At 37.6% G+C, this 27,324-nt stretch overlaps 2 long non-coding RNA genes across 3 annotated transcripts in view; both read right to left on the reverse strand.

Annotated features, from left to right (window-relative positions):
* Positions 1–619: 619 nt before the first annotated feature.
* The window catches only part of LOC134791130 (uncharacterized), a 51,274-nt gene continuing 24,569 nt past the window's right edge, over positions 620–27,324 (reverse strand). The window contains exon 2 of the long non-coding RNA XR_010144269.1: positions 620–1,091. This is a non-coding gene — a long non-coding RNA (uncharacterized LOC134791130). The remainder of the gene's footprint in view (positions 1,092–27,324) is intronic.
* On the reverse strand, positions 10,162–15,261 carry LOC134791129 (uncharacterized). 2 transcript variants are annotated; one of them, XR_010144268.1, is made up of 4 exons: positions 15,012–15,261; positions 14,760–14,927; positions 13,478–13,579; positions 10,162–10,416 (listed from the first exon to the last, which is right to left on the reverse strand). It is a non-coding gene; the product is annotated as an uncharacterized LOC134791129 (long non-coding RNA). The 2 variants fall into 2 exon arrangements; XR_010144267.1 differs by having other exon boundaries at positions 14,760–15,261.

Raw genomic sequence — 27,324 nt, forward strand, 5'->3', positions numbered from 1 at the left:
AGTAGGTACGCTGAAGGTAGGTATGTACATACTCGTATATGTAAAATTGTAAATACATAATAGCTAGGGTTAAATGTTAAATATTTTTATGCCTTACCCCGCCCGCGACTTCGTATGCGTGGGATAATGCTGATGATCGATAAAAACTACCCTATGTCCTTCCTCAAAGTATGTCAATACCCATTTAAATCTGTTGAGCGGTGTAAGAGTCAAGCTGAAGAGGTAACATACTTACTTTCGCATAGTAGGGTTTCAAACCTGCCTATGCGCAGGTCTACCGTTTGACTTAGGCGGTTGCTGGTTAATTAAGAAGTTGCGCGTTGATTTTTTAGTAGAACTAGTAGAAATGACTTCGTTTTTCTGCCATTAACAAACTGTTCTGCAGTTTGGCAGATAAGTGCGATAATTACACTGTAATTTTTTATGGATTAAATAAATTAAAAAAAAAGAAGCTTTATATGCATCAGCCCAGTTAAGAAATTATTATGGTCACCTACGGACTGGTTATCCAGTAGGTGACCGTAATAACTTCTTACCAATCGCTCAGTTAAACGGTAGGTAGACCTATGATGGTTGGATTCTTTGATGGTTGCAACTGCGATCGGAGCTTTTTGTGTAAGTAAACTAAACCTGTCTTTACGAGTTAAGCTAAAACACCAGTGTTTTTCCTTCAAACGGGATCTTTGACGGCGAAACAAACCATAAATCAAATATAATCCGATTTCCCACAATTTCTGGTAAATTCTAGGCCAAGCCGGTTAATCCGCAACCCATTTTCATTGTAGGTATATTTGCCAAATTTGTACCAGTAGCAGTAAAACTGGTTACTTATCAATTCCGCCACAGATTAACCTATTGTTTCAGATTTAATCCGATGCTTTGTTTGAATGTTTGATTTAAAAATATCTAATTGTAAAATGATGTCATTGTAGCCGTTGGTTATTTTTAATCCGTTATGTTTGATGGGATTTTTGGAGCTTTGTTCGAAGGCGATGGATTCCAAAGTTTGTGTGTTAGTGAGATTATCCAGCTTAGTACTTAGGGCCGGTAGACTTTTGGGAGCGGCATCTTCGGTTCCCGGATTAAATTACCTATCTAGAGTAATATTTAAGGCGATCATTGTTGCGCGTTGTGCCGCCAAAATTTCGTTTAATGCTTTGTCCGGTTTAAATTTGTGGCCTTTTTTAGTGATATTTTGCCATCCGTGTAGGTACATATATGTATATAGGTACCTGTGTAATGTATAAAAATACATATATGTACATTTGTTGCACTTATGAATGATTGAATGAAAATCAATATTTTAGGCAACTAATATATAAATAGGTACAACTACCATACATACCTATTACAAATATATATCTTAACACTAAAAACACATTATGGCTGCGATGAGTTAAATACGCAACAAGAATTGCCAGATATACACGGCTTCAACTAACAAATACAAACGCAGCATTTAAAATCGCTTGATTGAGCTGATTTTAATGAAATTACACAAGTTAGTCTAACATATTGGCGATATTTATTTAGGGAAAACAAGGTATCTGAATAAAATGTGTGAAATAATTTATAGGTAGAGCTAATAGTATAGGATAAAGCCTGTAAAAGTAACTGAAAATCGTCGTTGTGTTCCAAGTTCCAGCGTTGTAACTTATTATCGTAAGTTATTTTTTAATCCGTTTAAAAGGATTGCTGTCATCGCATTGTTCAAAGCCGTTTGGATTATGTAGCTAATGGTGTGTTGTTTAAGATTATCCTGCTCCGTACAGTCGGTCAACTTTCGCGGTGGAGAGATTAGGGCGAGTCGGCATCTTGGCACGCAGGATTATACGCTGAGCCTGGATGAGCTGGTTACAAGGTTTACCGCGTTCGGCAGGGTAAAGAAACAACATACAAACTGGATCACTTTTCGCCAGATATCTTTGGTCTCTTCACTGCAAGGAACTGAACTTTCTGGAGCTGTAGTTTCAAATAATTACTTTCATATTTATTATTCTTATTCATTCAAGAATAAAAAAAAATGTAAAATGTATTGTACTATTTTATCAATAAATAAATGAATGAATTGCGTTATTCATAAACGTGGTGCGTCAATGAACTTTTGATCGTTTGTCCCAATCTATGATTTAACTAATATGTATTTGTAAGACAAAGATATAGTAGATTGTACAACAAGGGCATTAAGTGACCCATTTTTACCGGAGGCAATTTTTTGGTCTGAGCGAAGCGAAGACCAAAATAGTAGACGAGGGTAAAAATGGACATTTACTTAATATGCCCTTGTTGTACATTCTGCTTTTCACTTCGATTGCGAGGAAAATATACAAAAAATCAAATATTTTAGGTTATTTTAACGTATTTATTCAAGACTAAAGAAAATTGTTCTTGGGCCGGTCGGAGGCGCGGGGCACGCCGATCGGGAGAGCGCCGGTCGGGGGCGCGCCGGCAGGGCTGGCAGTTTGTATGGCACAATTTGGACTTTATTGCTAAGTCAATAAGGGTCGTAATAGATGATTTTACTTTATGCTCTAGAGCATAAAATGCGATTTTATGTCGTCTACGCACGACATAAAGGTGCACTTTTTGAGCATTAGAAGTGAAAAAACTATTTCTAGGCTTTTTGAAGGTTTATTGGTAAACTAGACGGGCCCACAGCTCCGCTCGCGTAAATGAAATAAAGAGTTTGTCTTAAGTTTAGTTAAATACCGATATTATTATTCAACCCTGCCAGGGTTTATAACTGTGATAGGGATTTCTTATTTGTAGCCGTTATTTGGATAACTTAATTCGCAATTTTCTCATTGCGAAAAGGCAAGATGGTATTTTTTCATCTACGTAGGTATTTATTTAAAACTTGTTTCAACAAAAATAAATATTTATTTTTATAAGCCTACTTGCAAAAACATTTATTAGATTAATTTCCGCCGTAAGACAAATATGGACGACCACCGCCCATAAATCGCCTTTTCATACAAACGTAGGTAGTCCCCATTTCCCTTTCTGGATATTAACATTAGGTACTACGGCTACGGTAACGCAACGACCCAAAGTGAGTCCTGGCCTCCGACACCAGATCACGCCATGTTTCTCGGTCTTGCAATAGCTCTCGCCAGTCGCCATGGCCGAGGTTGAGCAGATCTTGAGCAACTACGTCGTTTCAGCGGTACCTATAGGACGTCCACTCGGGCGTCTCCCATTTTGCTGTCCCAAGTACGCTCTCTTCACGGCACGGTCCTCTCCCATTATCTCTAAGTGTCCGAGCCACTGAAGCTGCCGCTTTGGTCTCTTAATATTTCGCCACTATATCGTAACACATCCTTATTTCTATGGCAACAAAGTTATATTACGATATTTGGCTGACTGCTGACTGTACATTTGCTTATTTTCATCAGGTCGCTTTTAACTTCACTACTGATTTTGTTCATCGAGTCATTGAAACACATCGGCGCGCGAAGCAAAAGGAACGAAGTCTTTTACAGTGGTTTACGTCACCGCCAATTTTTATAAAAATGGTTACGCGAGGTATGTCTCAAGTATCTAAAGTACTTACCGAGTAGTGGGACGCAGAGTGGAAGTCCCCTCCTTTATTACCAATTGACGCCCAAATGAAAACAGAGTCCCACCAATTTGCGACCCTCAGGCCGCCCCGCGGATGTCGCCAATTCGCCAAATTGACAAGTATCCCGTTTTTGAATTAAGACGTTACTCTCCCTACTATTCGAATGAAGAATGACTATAGTTGACTAGGTACTCTAATAATCCTTACTATGAATGTGGTGACTCTATTTTGCGTATACGTATTCTGAATATGGTTACCTAGGTACCCACCTTATACTCGTAGGGTAGACCGGGGGCAATAGTACCATTTTTTGGATAATGGTTCCTAGTTCAGAATGTATATGAGCTGAACCAAAACTGTACGTACATATGAAATAGTAGGTTATTGATTTACGTATTTTTGAGCGTAATTGTTAATAAACGGTAAGAGTATGGTAGAAAATCCCGTTTTTCGTCAATGATTCCTTGTGGTACAATTGACCCTTCGTGCGGGTCAATAGTAACATAAATAATTGGAAAGTAAATAAAACTCAAATAATATCCCTGCAATCGCTAAAGTTTTTGAATACGGCTTAGCAAACCGATTAAGAACGTTTCTAGAAAAATTCAGCTTGTTAAGTGACAGACAATACGCGTATAGAAAAAATAAATCATGTTTAGACGTTATTCGTCAAGCCCTAAAAAATATACTGTTGGCTAAGGAAAACCAATGTCACGTCGCAATAATATTATGTGATATGACACGGGCATTCGACCTCTGTAATCACAATGTACTAGAAAAAAAACTCGAACATATTGGTATTCGTGGCCCTAGCCTTAAGTTAATGCTCGACTTCCTGCGTCAGCGGCACCAATGCGTTGCTATAAATAATGGCCGTACTAAATCTGATGGCGGGAATATCGATATCGGCGTTCCCCAGGGTTCGTCCTTAGAAAATTTGTGCTTTCTGATCCAGGTTAACGATTTACCTAAAATCGTAAATGGTGAAATGTATATTCTTGCTGACGATGCCTGTGACATTATAAACGCCAACACAATCCCGTCTCTTGAGAATATTATAGCCTCGGAGATATGTAGGCTACAAGGTTGGTTTTCTGCTAATGGTTTAGTTTTAAACCTACATAAAACCCAAGTGATGCACATAAGCCTAGGGGGTAGGCCCCCGCGCCCACTAAGTGTCAACATGGACGGAGCCGTCCTTCCTCAAGTAAATAGCACCAAGTTTCTAGGCGTGACGTTGGACCCGGCCTTGAAGTGGAACGTGCATATAGATGTGGTGTGTGGCAAGTTGTCTGGTGCATGTTTCGCATTGAGCAGATTGGCCCGAATCTTGCCCCACCAGCAGCTAAGGACTAGCTACTTCTCGCTGTTCCATTCGGTGATGTGCTACGGTCTAGAGTTCTGGGGCACAGCTGCGGAATGGCAACGTGTATTCATTTTACAAAAACGTGCAGTACGAATTATATCATATGCTCCACACGGAATCCCCGCTAGGCAACTCTTCATAAATTGCAACATAATGACACTCACGTCACAATACCTATTTTACATAATTAAATATATTAGAAGTAACATACACCAATTTCCAATAAAAATATTTAAAAGTGCACGTATTACACAAAAACACAAAAATACGTTGGACTCGACATGTTGTCGACTTGCTAAATCCAACAAAACGGTATCTGTTGCGGGGCCAGCGGGCTTAGCAAGGTTGTACGACAAGGTAGTTATCACGCAATAGGTGTGGATAAAACGGCCGTTATCGTCGGTTTTATCGTCCATACTATGGTTGCAGACGATATATGGAGTTATCCACATTTGACAGCGGTAGATGATAGAAGACAATTTGCATAACATGGTCGTTGGATAAGATGTGGATAATTTGACAGATTGTCCCATTTTGACAGTTCAACTTAGTTAATTTTAACTACGTGCTTCTTAGATGACGATAAGCCTTGTCGTGAAAGCAAAAGTAATGAAATATCATATTTTAAGGTATAAATTACAGGTAAATATCAGTTTTTCTATGATTATATTGAGAGTTATTAGTTACAATGTTCCGCTGTATATAATATTGTCAATATTTTCTTCGCAGGGAAGTCAAATTTTATTATTCCTACTCGCGGCTGCTGTTGAAGAAAAATATCGTAAACAGCCTTAAGAAACACTTGCAGCCCATTTGATATGACGGACGAAGAGTTTCGGCATATTTACAGAGTGCGTAAGGAGTGTGCAGTGCATTTACTTATGTGCCGAATTTAACGCCGAGCTTCAAAACGGTGATGGGTTACCTACCAAAACATCTCAAAGGTAAAGCTATAAAATTGCAGTGTTTCTTATAAAGTTAATATGTATTCTATGCATAGACCCTATTATATTTGAAATCATTGATTCTATGTAAAACAGACGTCTTAATGACAATGCTACTAAACTCTTCAATACTAGGTACCGGCCTCATTATTATATGTAAAAGTTAGTATGTTAAGATATCTGTTGTACAATCTCTTACTTATGCTACTAACCTACTAACAGAGGTTACTTAAGCTACTATTTACTTCAACATTCATATCCTAACCTCCGAACCTAAGGGGGAAAATCTACTTGACAAAATTAGATTTACAGTACCGGTCAATAACATATCACCTTTGTGTGTTTTTGTATGAACTTGTAGTAGGTTAGTTTGTAGATTTCATATTTTACTAGTCATTTTATATAAATAATATCTGAGAGACCGAGCTTTGCTCGGAAAACATATAAAAACTCAAAAATGCGTGTTTTTCCAGAGATGAGACCTAGCTAAATTGATTTTTCGCCCCCGAAAACCCCCATATAGCAAATTTCATCGAAATCGTTGGAGCCGTTTCCGATATCCCCGAAATATATATACATATAAATAAATAAATATACAAGAATTGCTCGTTTAAAGGTATAAGATATTATGAATACTGAAATACTGTGAACTACAATAAGAGACTCAGCATATTACTAAAAAAGCTCTTTAAAAATAATGAAGTTGACCATACATTAAAACAAAAAACCTCTATGAAAAAATCATTACATAGACCAATTTTTCTCATCGCTGGACAAGGAATACTACTAAACTACCTAAAGCTGTGGAAGTCACTCACAAATATAAAAAAAGTTATACCGTAAAAGCATGGAGGTGATATATTATTGGCCGGTACTTTAATTAGGTACTTATTTGTTTTAGGTTCTAACAGTATACACCACACCAGCAGCACACCTACACCACCAGCAGCAGCAGCAGCTGCTGGTGTGTAACAGTTACACCTGCTAGCTGATGGCAACTACCAACGTGGGACTAGTCAAGATCATGGCTTGTCCATTGGAGCACTACTGACTGGATTGGCCACACTACTGTAAGCCTGAACCTCAAGCAGTTTGTAGATGCTGTAAACAGAACGTAAGTTCTTTTGACTTACTGAATTAAGTATTAAACTGTGACTTTCCACAAGGAATGTCTTAGTAACTTTTACTTTTTTGAATAAGTATGAGTGCGGCTGTATTGTGCATTGAGATATGTACCTACCTATTGTTTGATAGTTATGTATGATAAGTAGTTATCTCTGGCATATATAATCTGGGAATGCAATACTTATTAGGTTTAACTAAGGCACCTAGTTCTAATGTGCTGCCTTGTTTAATGGATATTATTCCTGGCGATTGTTTAGTATATATCTTGAGTGCACTAGACTGCACTCATGTGAAAATACTTACTCCATCGCTGCCACATGAACCTACTTTTACTTATTTCCTCCTTTTTCTTCCAGAAAACGTCTCGTGGATCAAGGGAAAAATTAGAGAAGACGCTCCTAAAAAACTTCCTAAGCATGCAAGCATACACAAAACCGGCTCTTAATAAGCTTAATAAATACATATTTCGCCTATTACTATGTTTTACTATCACACAAATACCTACCTAATTTACCTATATTTCTATACAAGTAGAGACTAGTAAACATTCAAGACGGATAATCTTCACACAGAACACCATTCCCGGGCATGCTTCAATGTAGGTGTCATTTATTCTTATTTTTCATTTTAGCCTTATGCGTACAAAATTTGTGATATATAGCTTCTAAACGTAAAATCCGACTCATATGCAGTATAGTACAATGAAAGCATAGGTAATAAAAACATTTTAGGCACGTTCTTACTTAAGAGGAAAGGGAGATGGCCGCTTCCGCTTCTCCATACAAACGTAGTCCTCATTTTCCTCTCTGGATATTGACATTATGGAAAATATTTTTACATAATTTAATGTATATTAACCATAAAGCTATGCCCCTACGTTCGAATTTTTGATTATTGTAAAAATTAGGAGCGGAAGACAGATTTCATACAAATTTTTAAATGCTCCTAACTCTTATAATAATTAAAATAAAATAAAAAAAAGAACAAATGTAGGGGCATGGCTGTAGTTGATGTTGATATGATATACAACAAATTGTATCAAAATATTTAATGTTATTATCCAGAGAGAAAAATGTGGACTACGTTTGTATGAAAAGGCGCGTCTTAACGACACGTCTAGTGAGTCTGGCGGTCAAAAGGTCAAATAAAAATATTCCTAAATGCTCTATTATGCTAATAAGTCTACTTTAGTGACTATAACTGCGGTCAGACTCAATACGCCAATAACTAATGTTGAATATTAAAAACTATGTTAAATTCCATTTAGGTAGATACAAGAATGACAATTCTCGTCACTTGTGGTGTTGTCAAGTCTTTTTTTGTTTACTAAACTCTATAGATAAGTTAACAATTTCGGCTCTGTGCTAGAGAGAATATTATAAATGCGTAAATAAAACAACTATTGCCAAAAAATTAAACAAAGTTTATTTACACATTAAATGTAGGTGTACAAACAAATCATTCACTGCCGTACCCGGTGTGAAAGTGCCCATCATGCCAGCAGCTTTATCGCTGGATTACTATGAACAGCTTTTGTACCAGGAACGTCTCGGAGCGAGGGCAGTGGCGTAGGTAGAGGATATGGCGCCCGGGGCAGGCACCAAATTTGCGCCTCCCCCCCCCCCCCCCCTCTCCGAAACGAAATGAACTAACGAAATGGGACCAACCCCTAAGTCGCGAAAAAAATTTGGCTGTTTCATACGTTTTGGCTGGTCGAAAGTCTATGGGAGGGTAAACTCTTTTTTTCGCGATTTCGAGGTTGGTCCCGTAGCAAAAGTTGCTCAGTATAATTCCAAAACCTCCCTGGCAACGGGAATGTAATTATTTTTTAGCCATCCTGTATAGTGTATAGGAATCCTCAGTAGTCCACATATCGATGAATGTCGTCGATAGACAACATGTCACAGATATGCAGCAGCAGCTATTGAAGCATCAGGTTCCGTCAACTACGGCTCATATGCGCCAGCCGGATAAAGGGCTAGCGATCCACTTGCATAGGTAGTCTATTGGACAGTCCATAAGATGGTAACTTCGACAGGAGACCCCTAACGTAAAAGACGCGCTAACACTGGACACAACTCTGAAGCACTTGGCCCGCTCGCCTTATAAAACGAAAGCATAGCAACTCCCGCCGAATATCCCTCTGCTTGATAGAAGTTTCTGGCATAGAGTATTCACACTACGGGATGGTGGGCGGTAGGGCGCTACCGTCGTCTTTCAAGATCGAGTTCGATGCAAAAAGAGTTCCTAAAAGATCGTCTTTCTCCCTTTGCGCTGTGGGCCAGATTACCATCCGCATTTCACACTTCACAGTGGTGGTAAATACGACTGACAAAAGTTTCCCTGCTGCCTTTGGCAAGGCGGAGAGGTAGTCTTTAGCCCATTTTGGCGCCCCCCCTTGGACGTCGCCCGGGGCACATTTATTGCTATTTCATAACTGCTCATCTATAAGTTTCGTTTCCAATATAAATAGAATGCTTAACGGTGTAGAAAAGATCAACATTCCTCTCAGACCTCCAACAAAAAGGGGCCAAACTGAAAACCAGCGCTGGACGCCAGTCTAGCACATGCTGAGCTTGGTACCCACGGCCAACATGTCTTGCTAAATGTAATTACCTATGTATAGAGTAGACAATAAGTTAGTACTTAACCTAGAATAACTTAGTACATACTTAACATAGAATTTATATGTAGGTATATGGTTTGTATTCCTAATATTTTTTCTGCCATCAACTTATCATGTTTTGGCAATGGAGCATTCCATGAAATTGACTACCGTTTGTCCCGTAGAAATGCAGATTTTCTGGAGATTTGCAGGTATAAGAGTTTCCTTTTCTATGACAAATGGTCAAACATGCACGGAAAATTATTCGCTTGCTTTAAATGGCGGAAAAAAAAAGTCGCAACACAGGAAATAAAATGCGTTTGTACGGGACAGCTCGTGGAATGCTCCAATAAAGTGGCATTCAGAGTGTAGCCTTGAGGTTGCCAAGCTAAGCAACCAAGTCAGGTGTCACGGTCTTCAGGTCCTCAACAGGCCCAGGGTATGAGTGTCCGGTTCTCAGGCGGCACCAGATTTTCCGAGGAAGGTCAAACCCTTTTGGTTTTTTAGTTGGGTCAGATATACAGCAACTCCGAGCTGCCGAAAGCTGACCATTCCGCTATCCACCTATCCGAAATATTAAAGCTGCTCAGGCTCCCAGCTGTAGCACAGGGTCAGGGTGGGGTTATTCGTGATATTCTCAGCCTCCCTCTTCAACGCCTTGAGTCGTCGGATGTGAGGAGGGGCAATGTGACTCAATGCCGGCAGCCAGTGGCGGTTGTAGATCGGATAGTGCCTGAGATGCATCGCATGGTCTCGTTGAGCTTAACGTCCAATGTATGGGTATGTGCACTTTCAAGCCTCCAATATGTCATGACTGAAACAGAAACAAATTATATTAGATGAGGTCAGGCGCAGGCTAGTACTTACAGCGGTTCATTGCCAAATTATGTGAAATTAATGTCACTTTTAGAAAGCTCTCGTTTTTAAGCCAGGGGGATTTTTATGTTACAGTTGTCCGAATTATCGATTGAAAATAAATTGAATTTTGTTCTAGTAATTATTTATCCGTTATTAAAGTTGTATTATGTATCAAGTGTAGTTCTGTACCACGATATTCTATACGACACAAACATACCCACACACTTACATAGGCTGCTAAAATCATTCCCATAGTCAGGTATAGGTACAATAAACCATTTTACCAAACACAAAAAAAAATATTCCAGCTGCCAGCAGTAAAGAAACCAGCTTCTACTCCCAAGCCCTAACAATATAAATAAGTTTTTAGCAAAAATATCATTTTTAGGGTTCCGTACCTCAAAAGGAAAAAACGGAACCCTTATAGGATCACTCGTGCGTCTGTCTGTCTGTCTGTCTGTCTGTCTGTCTGTCTGTCTGTCTGTCCGTCTGTCACAGCCGATTTTCTCCGGAACTACTGGACCAATCAAGTTGAAATTTGGTACACATATGTAAGTTTGTGACCCAAATACGGACATGTAACGTAAACAAATGAATTTTAAACATGGGGGCCACTTTTGGGGGGTAAATGAAAAAATGAAAAAAAAAATTTTTTCAAACTATATCATGTTACATATCAAATGAAAGAGCTTATTGTAAGGATCTCAAATATATTTTTTTTATAATTTTCGAATAAACAGTTTAGAAGTTATTCAAGAAAATAGGCAAAAAATGACCATTCCCCCCCCTTATCTCCGAAACTACTAAGTCTTAAATTTAAAAAAAAATACATAAAATAGGTCTATACCTATAGATGACAGGAAAACCTATTAGAAATGTACAGTCAAGCGTGAGTCGGACTTAATTACAGTTTTTGATCCGACCCCTACGGATTTTTTAAAGAGATTTCACTCACGTTTCACATAAAAAATACATTGTTAACAGTGCCGGATTACTTAGAGTAGTAGTTTTCTTAGAGTAATTGGTGATAATTTTCTGATAAGATAATCATTTTAAATATTTAACGGTCTTACCTACTTACGAGTAATTGTAAGGTCAAATTAAAAATAATGTTTAAAAAAATATGTTAAATTGAGAGCTAGCTCAAAGTTTTTTGTACTCGTCGACTTTAATGGTTGAATTAATAAAGACTTTGTAACCAATAAGCAAAACAAGCACGTGCTTACGGCACCACGTTCAGGGGGGGCACCAAAATGCCAGGTTGAAAAAGGCTAACAAATTTTAAAATTAGGGACAGACACATCGTTTTTACCACACGATTTTTTTAGCTGTCCAAAAGCTAATTTGCAAAAATAATGGCGCGTAATTCTTTGGGAAACAATCGGTAGCAGTAGAAGAGTCGTGATTACATGCATAGATTCGATTTCAACCCCCTCTTTTGCGGTTCGGCGTTAGGTCTTATGCGAGGCCTTCTGCCTTACGGCAAAGTTGATCTTCTGCCTTAATTACACTTGGGCGTGGATCCAAATCCAAGCTTTCCTCTTTCGCAGCTGGGCCTACTGCCTTTCTCACACTTCGCCAATTCAATTCCAAGCTCTGCTTTCTTGCATATTTTATGCATGAAAACAACCTCGCTGAGACCCTTAAATATCGAGCCCTATGCGAAGCTAGGCTGATAGAAAACTGTCCCATCCCTTCTCTGTATGAAATCCTGGATTCGCGCCTGGTTGGGACTATAACTAAAATTGCGTTTTTATATCGAAAAATTTTCGCGCTCGCTTCGCTCGCGTTTTCAATAACTTTATAAGGTATGATAAAGGTAACATTCGGGTGGCGACTGCAGCAACATTACTCTGTTGCAACGTTACTGCTGCAGTACTGTCAACTTCCGTGATAAATTGATGTGACTGATTTCCATACTAAAAGTAAAAATGTACAACTGTCTATCATATTGCGTTTTTATATCGAAAAATTTCCGCGCGTTTCTATTACTTTCTAAGCTATGATAAAGGTGACATTCGGGTGGCGACTGCAACAGCATTAGGTACTCTGTTGCAACATTACTGCTGCGGCACTGTCAATTTTCGTGATAAAATGATGTGACTGATTTCCATTCTCAGCTGTAATGCGGCAATGAACTTCTCTCAATTTACCAAAAAATCAATGTAATAATCTTGATGACCCTAGGGAGAGGGGGCACCTAGAAATGCTTAGGGCATCAAAATATCTTAATCCGAATCCGGCACTGATTGTTAAAAATTGTGTAATATACGGAACCCTTGGAACGCGAGTCCGACTCGCACTTGGCCGGTTTTGGTATAAGCTTTTATCGCTGACTGTACTTTTCTTTCAACAGGCAACTAATACTCACTAAGACTCAGACTCAGACTCAGAGTCCATTCTAACAACACCAAGCACAATTAGTTTGCGTTGTTTTATCACAGTGTTCCCATGGCCACCTCATATCTCCATCATCAGATAGGCTCCATGTCATCATAATATTGCAATTGTCATCCGATTTACATATTGTTATGTAAGTATGCAAAATTTCATCTCAATTGGAAATCGGGAAGTGGGTCAAACTTAGCTGTCAAATGTATATGGCCAGCTTTAGTGCTAACATAACTGTTCCTAGTATTCCTATATTACATATTATAAGTAAGAATATTGTACTAGTAGGTATTATATTATTTTATAATCTTAGTAGAATAGGCACTAATACAATTTATTTGTATTGAATAAGGCCGGCGCCCCACTGCTGCGCACGCTACATCCACGGCCCACGTTTTAATACAAACCGTGGGCAAGCCCACGAAATTTTGTATAGGAACGTGGGTCATGTACATAGCGTGCGCAGCAGTGGGGCTCCGGCCTAATACCGTCCGAGAAATGGGCCCCTGCTCTACAATATATATCGCACTCAATCTATCTGAATTTTATCTTCCCTCAAATAAAAGAAAGATAAAGGTCGGTTATCCAAATATTATGACAATTACTTAATTACAATTGCCAGTCACCTGTTCGGCAGCGCTGCCTTCTTGTAAGTCGGAGACGAAGATTCCTCGGCCGGCTTCCGTGTGCCGCCCCTCGATGATCATAATGCCCAGGCCCGACGGACCCTGGAAAAGAAGATCATCATCATTAACTTAAGAGTTACTAAGTAACTTGTCGGTGGAGTAACTTCCAGCTTTCCCTATCTTGCACATAGCGTGCGCAGCAGTGGGGCGCCGGCCTAACTCTTGCAGGGAATTTGTAAGTTACTTGTGGGTATGGCTACTTTATTTATTTTATAAACTTTATTGCACAAACATATATAATTACGTAAAAATAGCGAACTTAATGCCAAAAGGCATTATCTACCACCTACTAGTCAACCATAGAAACAAATATGTGACGTTCCACGGCAAAAGGTACCTTATGGCGGCTGGCGCTTACGTCGCATAGCGCCGCAATAATATTGGAGCGGCGTTAATAGTTAATAGAGTAAGCGCCAACCGCCATAAGGTACATTTACCCGTGGGACGTCACATATAAACACTAAAGGTTGGTGCAAAAACCAATCAAAAAGCAAATGCAATAGGTATATCTTAGATATACATACTAACATAAACATACATATATGTTATAAAAATAAATGTACTAATATGTATATGGGATGATAGACACTAGACAAGACATTTAGCAGATGACTACCGAGCATGACTACTCAAAAAACAAATTTTCTTGGGGCTTGTCTTACAGGTAGAGGGAGTGCATTCCATAGATAGGTTGCCTGAACGGCAAAACAATTAGACATAAAACGGTTATAAAGAGGAAGGACTTAAAGTTTAAGTGAGCGGGAGTTCACATCCGAAACAGGCATAAAAACTAAATACTTATTAATAATATTTTATCTTTATGTCTTAGATTTATGGCATAAAGTGTGTCTTTTTCTTTGTCAATAAACTTTTATTCTTGCTACAAAACTAGCTTCTAGAATATACAGAGTAAAAAAAAATTTTTTTTTTAAAGTGAGGTCTACGGGTTTCAAGGATGTTAATATTTGTTAGAATGCGTATGCACTTTTTATGCAGTGTGAATAAATGTATGCATAGGTAGTGTTGTAGTGTAACTTTTACACATCATTTTTGCCAAATCAACTTCCTGAAATTATAGTAGTGATAGAACAGGTTTTTAACAAACTTTTGTCACTTAGTAGAACATAATAGATAGAATGAGAAGAAATAGATAATAAGTGTCAATAATATTAAAAGGCACCAGAAAATTTTCATGATTTTAGTTTAGGAAAGGTGTACTTACATCTTCAATCCTTTCTTCTGGATCTTAGAAGTTATGTGCAATGTGAAGCATTGCATTTTGTATCTCTGGCTTCCGAGAGGCTCATGGATCTCCCTGTAGGTGTAGGCGAACAGGGGATGCTGAGTTATATATATTTGGCTAGCATTTTCTTGTGCGCCGAAGCATCGTCTGAAATTAAACATATTCATGACAAAACCAGTTAATGATCAAACGAACTATAACTTTTTCTATAAATAAATTAGAGAAACTTACATTTTGGGTGGCATTTCCTTTAGTTCACACAGCAAATCAGTATTTTTCTTCGACTTAGTTTGTATGTTCACTAAATTCACTGAATCATGCGCGTACGCGATGCTTGTCAATGTCAAGTGAATTGTCAGTTGAGAAAACACGATTATCCGTGCATGTTATAATGTAAGTCAATTTGTATAAAGCTGTCACTCATTTAAACATTTTTCAATTTGGAAGTGTAGTAATAAAACTAACTATTCGTTTTCAAACATCGTCCGACACACGTCCGACATTTTAATAAAGCCAGGCATTAAATGGATTTTTCATAAACTCTAGGCATAGACAATCGTGGTCACTTACGAATGATAGTGGATAACTTTATACGATATCGACGTGGTATTCTTATCGTAACCCGTAACCATGTTCAGCAAAACGATAAAAATAAGACTATCGTTAAAAGACGACAGTAGATTCCACGCGCAATATGATATAACCTTGCTAAGCCCGCAGGTATCTATAATAAACTACCCGACACCATTAAAAATATTGAAAATGACCTGACATTCTACTCCGAATTAAAAAAATGGCTGACTAGAAATGCATTTTATGACATGTCAGAATATAATAATTATGATTTAATCGTAACTTAATTTAATATTTTATTTATTTGAATTGTATTGATAATTTTTATATTGTTTTATTTTATTTTAATGAATTGTAATTTAATTTAAATTGACCTAATTAATTAATAACCCTTTTGACATGTAAAGTTTGTAATTTTATGAATAAATGAATATGAATATGAATATGTTTATTATATATAGGTTTATTATTTTAGAGCTTAACTGTAATCAATATTTTCAGTTAAGAAGGAGATTATTCAAATACCAATCTAACTCTAGGATTATTTAGTTTTGAATAATATGACAAAATATTTCTCGTAAATACTTACTTTGATCACTTGAAAACAAAAATGGTCTCTTAGCACCTCTGTTCCGCGTCGTAGCGAGCGGCCGACTACCGACCGGGTCCAGACAAGTATTGGGCTTTATCGTGTATACCCACATATTTATATTTCGTTGTAATTGTGAAGATAATAACGATGGTACTATTGCCCCGTGGTACTTTTGCCCCCGATCTACCCTACTAGATTAATATCTTGTATTTAAGTAGGTACTTGTACTGAACTGAATGAACTTTCGTTTCTTTGGCATTTGATTCATGTCATAAATAGGTACCTACCTACAGTCAGTGTCGTATAGTACCCTGACTGTACTACTTACATCCACTAACCCGGGGTTAAGCGGTTGAACCTGGAATTACCATGGTTACCAGTACAATTTGACACTGGGTTAACGGTTTAACAGTTACGTATAACCATGTAAGTACCTAATTAAAATTACCTACGCCAGGTTTGGCTGTAGTTAGATAAACAAACTATTTAGTAGGTATAACGCTAAATGTCCTCTCCTAAACTTTGGTTACTTGACAAAGATAAGCAACCACAAAGCCAAGTGACTAGTCCAGTTTCTAGTTATTCACTGCCGCAGCCGGGTACCTTCTTTGGTTAACTTATTACACTTCCTTTAAGTTACAGTCGTTTCAAGTTTTACAATTAACGGTAGTATGTAAATTAAACAAGCTTTTTTTACCCTGTTTTAAGAAAGTATAATAATAAATGTGCCTACATACCTATGTTTATTATACACGTAAGTATATAAAAATAAATCATAAATTCGACACCTTCATTGTAGTTATCATCGTTATCCAGACATAAAAAGGAAACCATAAAAGATAATAAATAGTTCATAACTAAATAGGTAAGTAGGTACGGCCGAATAGTACCTACCTATGCAACATTTGGCCGAATACCGAATATTGAAACGTGGCTGATGAACCTTCCCGTTGTCTGGATTTACTGGTATATCCTTGCTCAATTACAGAAGCATTCTTATCAGGGCTATCCGGCGCTATCATATCCAATCACATACAATACGAGTAGTACAGGTTTATCTGCCGCTGACAATGCAGATAACCCTTCACGTCCGATACCGAATCTCCATACCCATCTCCATTCACCCCCGGGAGCCTTTACGAGTACACAACCGCTCAAACAAAGGATCAAATTAAACAAATCCGCACACAAACGCGTTCCAACGAACATGAAAGAGAGCTAATCAAACAACTATCCCGCCCGAATCGAACGGGAGTAGTATATGTGTTTGAAACAGTAGCACAACTTTGTTTAGTGGTCGAACCCGCGGATGGCTCTTGAGTGGTATCGTTTGTGGAAGAAATTTGCAAACAGTAATTGGTGTCATTAGGTTGTAGGTAGGTAAAATTAATCTTAAAGATCGCTTAATTAATGGATATTTGAATGTTTCTCGTCACTTATTTCGTCGTTCAACGACTTAGGTATTTAGATACGGAACTACAACCAACTAGAGCCTTGTTTATTAAAATACCACTCAGCAAACACGGAGTTAAGACCACAATAAAGATCCTAAAAAGAAGGTTTAAATTTCGACTTTGGCAAGACGACGACGACGAGTGCTAATAATAGTTTGCTAGTTTTTAGAACTTACTCTTTTTGCGTCCTGACTCTAATATCGTAATAGCATCTCTAAGTCTAGATATTCATAGACATTTTCTGTGTTGGTTGTAGTGCTACTGCCCTCAATCTGGGCACTGCGCAAACACTACGCCCCCGCGCATCTCCAACTGTCACGGCAACAAACACGCCTATGATTGACCTCAGCCTGCTAAATCTCACGAGCCCACAATGAGACCCGGCGCGACTAATGCCATACGCAACCATTGTAATACGTAACGAATATTGTACGGATCAGCTTGCCCAGATGGCTGGTTAATTGATTTTGGAGTCAACAGTTTATGAATTTGTCATTGAGTATTGAGTAAATTGGATCACTTATTTAGGTGTGAACGGGTTGTAGAGTCACTTTTGTACAAAACCGTTGCAGCTTTTGAACGTTACGTTCGATTTACTGTTAGTATGTAAAAAAATACTGAAATTAACTGATTCAGATTTGTTCGCAAAATAATTTGTGTTGTTTTTTTTTGTTACTTTCCGTTCGCGTATGTATGTGGACCTTCAATAGTTGCCAAGTTGAGAATACCTCGTACCTCGTAGGTACTTTCCTGCATTATGCAACCAAGTTTAATAAAAAAAAAACAGTATATTTTGCAATGAAATAATAAACGATGCCTACGAAGCATTTCTTGGAAAACTATAATTTCACAACGCGAGTAACGCACCCCATAAAATCTGAAACACGTGCACGCACGGCAGACATAGGTATACGTGAGTCAAAGGTTCTTCCAACGTATCACGGGGAAAAAACGTCGATGATTATCGATTCCATAAAGTCGCAAGGTGAAAACTGTCATTAGAAATAGCTCAGTTGTGAAAGGCTGGCTAATTTATCGTCGCCCGTTATCTCATGCGGGTGCGTGTGCCTACCGCCGTTACTTAAAATGCAGCACGCGACTATTGACAACTGTTTTTGATAGTTCTTTACTTTGTATATTGGACTTAGAAGAAAATATTCAGTTCAAATAGCATTCCATAACTATTAAATAAATGGGACTCTCATCTTTACAGAAATTGGCAATATCTTAGCATGTTAATGTTAGGAGCGCCGTCCCCGAAGGGTTGTCAGGTTGTCACCCACATATCGGTCTGTATCTGTAAGTCTATCAGCAGGTTCTATAATAGGAATCCTACGAGCACGGAATCCCAAAAACGAGGTCAAATCATACAAGCCTCTTCTCAACTGTAAGCTTTTCTTGTGGGTAGAAAAATAATGAGTACTGGCTACTATCCGACAATTGAATGAATGTCAGGATTTTACTCACGGTTGGATGCGTGGTGGAGCAGCATGACACTCATAGATAGGTACTTACCTACGTATCTTTTGTAGCGTCCTTTTTTTTAAATCCTACATGACTAGACTACATCTATAGTACGAGTACTATACGTTTTGTTTCGTTACTGATAGGTACTACAAATAATTAGTTTAATAGGTATTAAAATTGTGGACTAGTCTTGGTTAAATCGACACTATAAGTCTTCTCATAGTCTAAGTCTAACTAAATCGTAGGGACATATTTACATGTGAATTATTTGTGTGTCCCTCTTTCACCCCTTCTAATTTGTAGCTTCATTTAAATCTCACACAAAAGACACATTTTGCATAAACATAGGCACGAGCGATATTTCCGCATTTATATGTCTGCATTTCTTTGGGCATCATTGATTTATAGTTATTTTATACAAATTGTTCTGCGTTATGAAGAATATCGTGATAGCGTATAATTTATATTTATTATTTGATTTAGGAATCGGATGCATGCAAACAAATTAGGTACGAGTAGATAGGTAGGTACTTATATTATGTTTGCTTATTTTGTAGTAAAAATTAATAGTAGGTAGGTAAGCTTTATGCCAAAATATTAAAGTTTATCTCTACATACCGTAAGTTATATTGCTTTGTCAGTTTATCACAAATCTTAAAACTTACTGAAAAATTATAATATTAAAAAAAAAAACCTTTCCGACATCTGATTGAGAAGAGAAATTAATTAGTGCTGTTGGTAATTAATTAGTGAGAAATTAATTAGTGCTGCTGTGGTGTTGGTTCGGTATGATGGGAATAAACTTAATTAAGTATTAAATGAGAGATGTATTTAAATACAGTGGTTAGTTTACTTTTCCTACTTATACTTAACTTCTGATTGTCGATATAGAGCTAGCACTAGCCACCAAAGGGTTTGCACGACGGCTCCGAAATGTATGGGAAAGTCCGCGAATCCGGATCCAGATCCGGATAATTACATAATTATATTTCGGGTCCGGTTTGCAAACCCCACGGCACCAACATTGTTTAAAGTGTTCATAACGCCTTTTACCACAAGCAGATGTATCATGTGGCTAATAGCAGCGGTCAGCCGTTCACGCGCCCCCTGGAAACAACGGGGTAGTCCCGGGGCCCAGTAATCTAATAAAGGAATGGAGATGTTGCGTGATTGCGAGGTATCACGACGTGGGAACACCTTGATTGGCTGCTATTAATTAATTGACGCTAATAGTGCGCAGAGCGTGGGAAACTGTTTTATGATTTTAGTTCTTTTGTATTAGCAGATTAATGTTAAAGGTCGTCGTACCTAGTTCATAATATCAGTCATATCTGTTGACCACTTCACATGTTATTTGTATAATGTATTAGTGGGTTGACATAAGCACGTAAACTTTTTTAACTTGAGTGTCTCTCTCCCTCTCCGTTGCCTCTTGAAGGAGTTTGGAGTCCGCTTCGCTGCCCAATAACAAATAATGGCGAAGTCATTAGGTTTTGCTTAAATTTTGCTTCAACGACTTCCATTGTTTACTTATATTTATCTCCACAAGGTCCATCTTTACCGCCAGTCGAAATACAGGGTGATTCATGAGACGTGAGCAGGACTAATCCTGCACACTCAGTAACTGATAATTGATCGATCACCGTCGTATTTAGGTGAAACAGCCAGATTTTTTCCTATTTTTTAACTTTTTGGTGAGGGCAAATTTAATCCTCTAAAATCATGGTCACCCTACAAGACATTAATATTTAATAAGCTATTAATAAGCATAAAACCTCTTTAATTTTTGATTACGAAGAAAATAAACTGTCAAACTTGAGTGAGATACGAGTTTTCAAAAGTAACCAGACCGCGATGACAGTGGTGACATTCAATTTGACACAGAATATCGGTAGTTTAGTATTCTAATTTTAGGGTGACCACGCATGTCGTAAATTAATTAATAACTTTTTTTTTCAACACGGCTAGAAAATTAACGTTAACCTCACTAATACTGATACGAAAGTGTTGCTTATAATCTACGAAATGCGCAGTATTAGTCCTGCTCACGTCTCCTGAATCACCCTGTATAAAGATCATATGTAACATATTTTTAGCGAACATCTAAAAATAATAAAGTATCAAACAGCAACAAGCCAGAATTTCACTGATGATAACCTTTTAAAACTGTTAAACCATCCCTCGCGTATCCGTTGATAAATCGTAAACATCATTATCGGATATATCCAAAAATGCGGTTGATGATTTAACATTTCACATACAATATCCGGAAATCGGATATTCGCAATGGAATAAAGCTAGACTCAAATGGAACCGGCAGACCATTAAATTTTATTTGAATCCTCGATGAAGGGTGGCCAAACGTCGGGGCGTTCGAGACATAAATAATGGCGAAAAAACATATTGCGTTTGTTGGTGGCTCATTATGCGCAATTAGCTCCGATTGTAGTGGGCGCATGTGAACGGATTTTTAGCGATGGATGAGAACAGCGCGCGTGCTGTATCATAAAAAGATAGTAGTAAATTAAATACCTAGGTATCCTACCAGCTCTTGAAAATTTATTAATTCGATAAAGCACAAAAACACAAATTCCTTTCACTGTGATACTGCTCAAGTAATAGAATATATGTATAAGTATGTAGAGTTCCAGTTTAAATCAAAATGTATGTCATGAGTTTTTAAAAGGATATCTGAACACAGCTGCGACTAGAAACCGCCGCCGCCGTTAACAAATGTGAATAAACGCTGATATAACATTTACCTGTGTCAATACTATTTAACCTAATTTGTAAGCAGAGGTTTTAATGCGTTTACTCAATACTCCGACCCCTCCCGTAACCCTCCCTTTGCTGAACGCATTAGTAAAATTAGAGCGGTGGGAAAGGGTTGAGCTGCGCAGGATTCACTTTATGTTTATTGTTATTAGAACAATATTTGTACTTGAGAGATGTACGGTTATGGTTATTGCGTATTTTAGCGGTTATGTTTCACAAATCATCTCTCACTTCGGTTTTTGACTTTTATATTGTGTGAGAAGTGAACCACATATGTAGACTACAAAGTAATAAAGTAGCTAATAACTTTATTGCAAACATAAAATGACAGTTAACTAAACTCGCGCATCTACATAAGTATTTAGACAATTGTATTAAACGAACAATGAACACATGCAGCATAACATAAAATATAAATAAGTAATTTTTAGTAATATTAACGGTTCCTCTGTCTATTGATGTTGCAATCTCAACACTAAATATAAAATGTAAAAAAGAGCATATTAATCCAAACTTTATTTAAAATTAGCGACGTATTCTTCCTGATCAATGATCGATCCGTGTCTCCCGTGGTCAGTTTAACGTGGTGACTATTGTCGTGCTGGTGTCCAACACGGTATCTATTGTAATCGGGATTGTCCATTTAGCTAGCCTCTTCATTGTCACCGCTCGGACGCGTGCGATCACGTATTGTCCTCATCCTCCCTGTAACTGATTATTTATTTATAAACAAAATTCTAATGCGCTTTTAACGAATGTTAATAATGGTTCTTGAATTAACAGCTATAGATAATGCGTATATAAATTACAGTCATAGTAACATTGTCAATTAACTTCAATTGGTGGGTCTGCTGTGATCGTTAATAATTTTAGACTAGACGGTTAGGTTTGAAAAGAAAGTAAGGAGTGTGGTGTTATGTAAAATACAAAGAATTCTCACAATTAAATAAAAATAAAAATACTAATAACATTGTAATCCGCCTGGTCTGATGATGATATGATGGCATATGAATTTAAAAAGTTATAAAACATCTTTTTATTTATTCATTGTCTGCCGTAACAAGTCACAATGCATTCAGTAAACTCCAGTTTACAATTTAAGTCCCTCAGAATATCGGAAAACATGTGAAACATTTTCGGCTTTTTCATAATCGGTTGCCGATGAGGACGATTTCTAATTGAATATTTATGATAAGTACTCATTCTTGAAAACATCTCCTATGCCCGTTCCGTATATGTCGGTAAGGTACGGTCAGGTGAGCGGATCCACGCGCGGGCGCGCCCACGTGTGTCGCCACGCGCCGCGCACGCGCACCCAGCGCGATAACACACGGAAATGCTTTCAACTTTACAAGTTTCCTGAAAGTTTACAATGACCAATTGACCATGTTCATTCGCGCGACAAGCCACGAGGATTCTTAAGTAGGAAGTTGTCTACTTATGAGCTGTGGTGAAATAGAAAATGTTTTACTTTTTTCATATTTCTGTTAAAGTGTAATTACTAATTAGTTGCAATACTTGCAATAAATGATGTGGGCTGTAAACTGAAGACGACTAGTTGAATGACTGAATAGAGCTGCCGTCAAAAGGTCGAAAAAGTAGGATAATTATTCACGCAGTATGTACTTAAGCGAAACGAATCGCGTTAATTGATGCCTACCTATTTGGTAACTTCAACTCTTTGTCACACTCTCACATCTCGTGCCCAAGTTGTTTTTTTAAATAGAAAGTAATGATAGTTTACGATACTGTTATTATCGCAGCGTTAGCGCACTAGTAATCGCGGTGGCACCCGTGCACTTTATCACCGCGACCAATCCCCCTCATCCACTGGAGTCAAACGGCTTAAACTGTGGCTACAATACGGCACGGTATTGCTGACAGACGCGTTGTATGACTATGATACACAGGGCAGCCAAGTCACTATAGTACCTATAAGTATCATGTATAAGCACTTATATACCAATTCGAGAGCAAATGTCAATATGCCTAATTCATAAACTGAATAAAGGAAGACCGTTTTTGTTTTTAGTGATCGTCTGACTGGAGCTATATTTATAAAGATGTAGTTCTAAAAACACCTTTACTGAGTCTCAATTGTGTTTTTTTGAATTGGGCATTTATAGTCAATAGAATAAAACACCACAAAAAAGATAATTGCGAAGTTGTACTGTGGTAGGTAAGCATTATAGAGTCAGAAAGTTGCCCTTAATCCGCCTACTAGACGTTTGTACGGTTTGGCGAAACGTCACTCAAGTTACATGCTCATACAAAGGAAACAAAACCCCAAATCAGTTCGGATGCGCCAGAGCACAATATTGGACATCAAATCGATGCGTTTACGTAAATATAGACCGCCTTTTATTATCTGCGAAGTTCGATTGTGGCTGCTCACCCCTCCGACTGTTCATTCACCAAGGATGATTGATCTACAACAGATTGACAGATTTTTTACAGCACCAGTCGAGGGTCGCTGGCGAGCGAATATTAAAGGCAATTGTTGTTTAATTTTTACATTGGAAGGGCGCGGGTGAAACGATTCGAGTGTTGTAATAATGTTTTGATAATAGTAGTATCCGTTCGGGTCATATTTCTTATTCAGAGTGCGTGGGACTGCGGCTGGCCGTTGATCGCTCCCTCTTGAATTTAAAGTAAAATGAGTTATTTTTGTGGACACACCTTTCCTTTTTACTACAAACTTAGTATTCTAAATTATTTAGCGAGGACAAGGGTTAAACTTTATTAAATTTAAATAGGTAGGTACTCTATTGTTTGAATAAATAAAAAAAGATTTAATAATAATTTAATCCGGACCGCAATTTTTTTTTATTAAAAAAACTGTCATGACCGTGTATCAGCTTGCTATTGATTTGACATTGGACGGGTGCCCGACTTAGTTTTTTCCATTACTTTTTATTCCTATTCGGACAAAAGTTCAGCTATTCGATACTTTAGTACAATGTGCCCACTGATCCTCATTGATCGCCAATTACTGGACATTAAGTACCTTAAATGCCTTTCATGCCCGCTATTTGTAGCAACAAATCAAATATGTAAAAAAACACGACAATGGACCGTTCAAGATTTGTATTGAGTCCGTGTATTGGGGAGTTTTTATAGAGCTTTTTTCGGACATTGCAACAATAGCTTGTGGGAGCTAAGTTCATTTCCTCTACAAAAGCGATTATTATGCAGTAAGCTGAGGTCAAAAATCGGGACTAGAACCCAAAAGTGTTGATATTATATAAAACGATCAGCGGTTACGTAGAAAATTCATTTCACTGTTAATTAGTATATTATACCTCAAAGATGTATTTGATTGTATTTCTAGCAAATTAATATAATAGAAACACTTAATAATGAATTAATAATAAAATATCTTAAAGGAAATAACAAGATAACAAAATACAGTTAAATCATACGGAACACGGCACACTACTCACACCCAGAAAAGGCAACTCTTGGCCACCATAGATACTTCACAATTAATTGACAAGAGACAGTAAAAAATTACGATTTACAAATGGAATCACTTTTACATAGAGTTATTGGTGACGGGATAAATTAATATGAAATAACTACTTAGCTGCTAAAACAATTGCCGCTAATTTTATGAGCTTTAATAAAAAACAAAAATTTCAACACTTTTTTTATAGTCAAACCATGTGGTTAAACTATTAGGGGTGGTGGCTAGGTGCGCGTCAAGGTGCGCACGCGCCGCCGCATCCATTGTCACGCTCGTCACGCTCGGCGGCGCAACAGTGGCGCTCGAGCACGCGTTATTGCGTTTTTATTGCGCATCTTCAAAGCTTTGTTAGTTTTGTTACATCTTTTATTTGTATTTTACCGACAAAAGTTTGCACGATGTATGGTTTTACGCTATAATTCTTTTATTAGGTACATTGTCTTTTTTTCTGGCTTTTTATATTTGCAGACAAATTTTCTCGGAAAATGCATCTAATAATAAGAATAACTATCTCAAATGAGTTAGTTTTTAGTCCTTTTACATTGTATCTTTGTATTATTTGTCCAGTTAAAGTTTAAATTGTACACACTTTCTTTTGATAAAGGAATATTGACTACATATTATTCTAAGCACTGTCATCTTAATTATTAATTAATTCTACTACTGACTGTTCATACAGTGCAAACTACGAGTAGTAATAAGACATCTTGTTCTGCGATTCCATGATTCACAGAGCCACGCTGTCTGGGGTCTAAGATGCGGGTGTGTGACGTAGCGACTGTGATTTCTAGCGAGCAAGATGTTAATGTCCCGCTTCCTATATTAGGCCTATCATAACTGCGCCGAGGCTGCCCTAGAGCCAATTAGACATTAGCTTGTGTATGTCGTGATCTGAATAGACATGGGCCGTAGAGACGTTGATTATGTACTCGGTATCAGTTTGATTTATACGACTAGCTACTAGCAGCTACTAGTGATTAGTGGAAAAGTTTTGGATTCGATATCAATGCAACGAGCAGTTGATATTAACATCAAATTAGGGTCAAGTTTACCTTTACTTTTCTCTAAACTGAATATATTATACAGGGTGGAAAGGCACGACGATCCTTTCCGGAAATGGGAGATAGTTTAGCCTAAGCTCTATATTTTCTCCATAGAAACTATGTTAATATGGGCAACCGTTTCTAAATTATGACCTTTTAAACATCCACGCAAAAAACTACTTTGTTCTAACCCTAACAGGTGACAGGGTCAATGAACTTACTTGTAAACAATCAGTATTCGACAGGAAATTATGCTAATTTGTTGCCATCTAACCATTTTTAGGTCTGCTTACAGCACGGTAAGAATCATTGCAGGATTTTCGCTTTCTTAGTGGTTCCACTTGTTCAATACTTGAATGAAATAGTTATGTTATTCCTTAATATTAATAATACTAACCACAACATTGTTTACAACGACAGTTCAAATGGTGACATTGACAACCACTCAAAAGTACGCAATCGACTTATAAATATCTCTGGTTTCCTTGACTGATAAAAAGGTTTTAGTTTCTTAACACGTTTCACAAAATTATTTTCGAATAATTGGAAACTATTTAAAATAATAAAAAATTACATGTAGGTTGTGTTAGTTGCACCAAATGAACTTGCAAACATGAAATGCTAAGAATAAATCAAGAATAAATACTTCTTCAATACCAAACTAACAAACCTTCTTGCGTGGTAGGAAATAGACAAGACGTCTGATGTTTGAAATTAAATTTTCATTGAACTATACTTATTGAATGTCATATTCTTCAAATAAAAATGTTAGATGCTCGTGGCTATTTAAATTTGTGGGGCTGTGTAAAAGATATGGTGTACCAAACCAAACGGAATGTGAAACTGCGGACGAAATGAGACAAAGGCTAATTGGTGCTTTCTGCGGAGGATAAATGACGAAGAGCATACACTATATCGCATGTGCATCGACATACTCGGGTACGGGCTGCGGCGGCGTTGTAATACACGGAGGTACATTTGAACACCGTATGTGAAAAGAAGATAGTATTAAATATTGGAAAAAAGTAATTATCTAAGAAAGTAATAAAATTGTTTGTAATATTTTTGCATGCATTTGATTTATTTGACATTTATGCGTCATTCATACATCATTGCGATACTGTCAACGATCGGAAAAAAGTGTAAAGTCCCGAGCTTTCCCGACGGAGATCCT

Source organism: Cydia splendana, chromosome 5 (genome assembly GCF_910591565.1).
Source record: "Cydia splendana chromosome 5, ilCydSple1.2, whole genome shotgun sequence".
Taxonomy (NCBI): Eukaryota; Metazoa; Arthropoda; class Insecta; order Lepidoptera; family Tortricidae; genus Cydia; species Cydia splendana.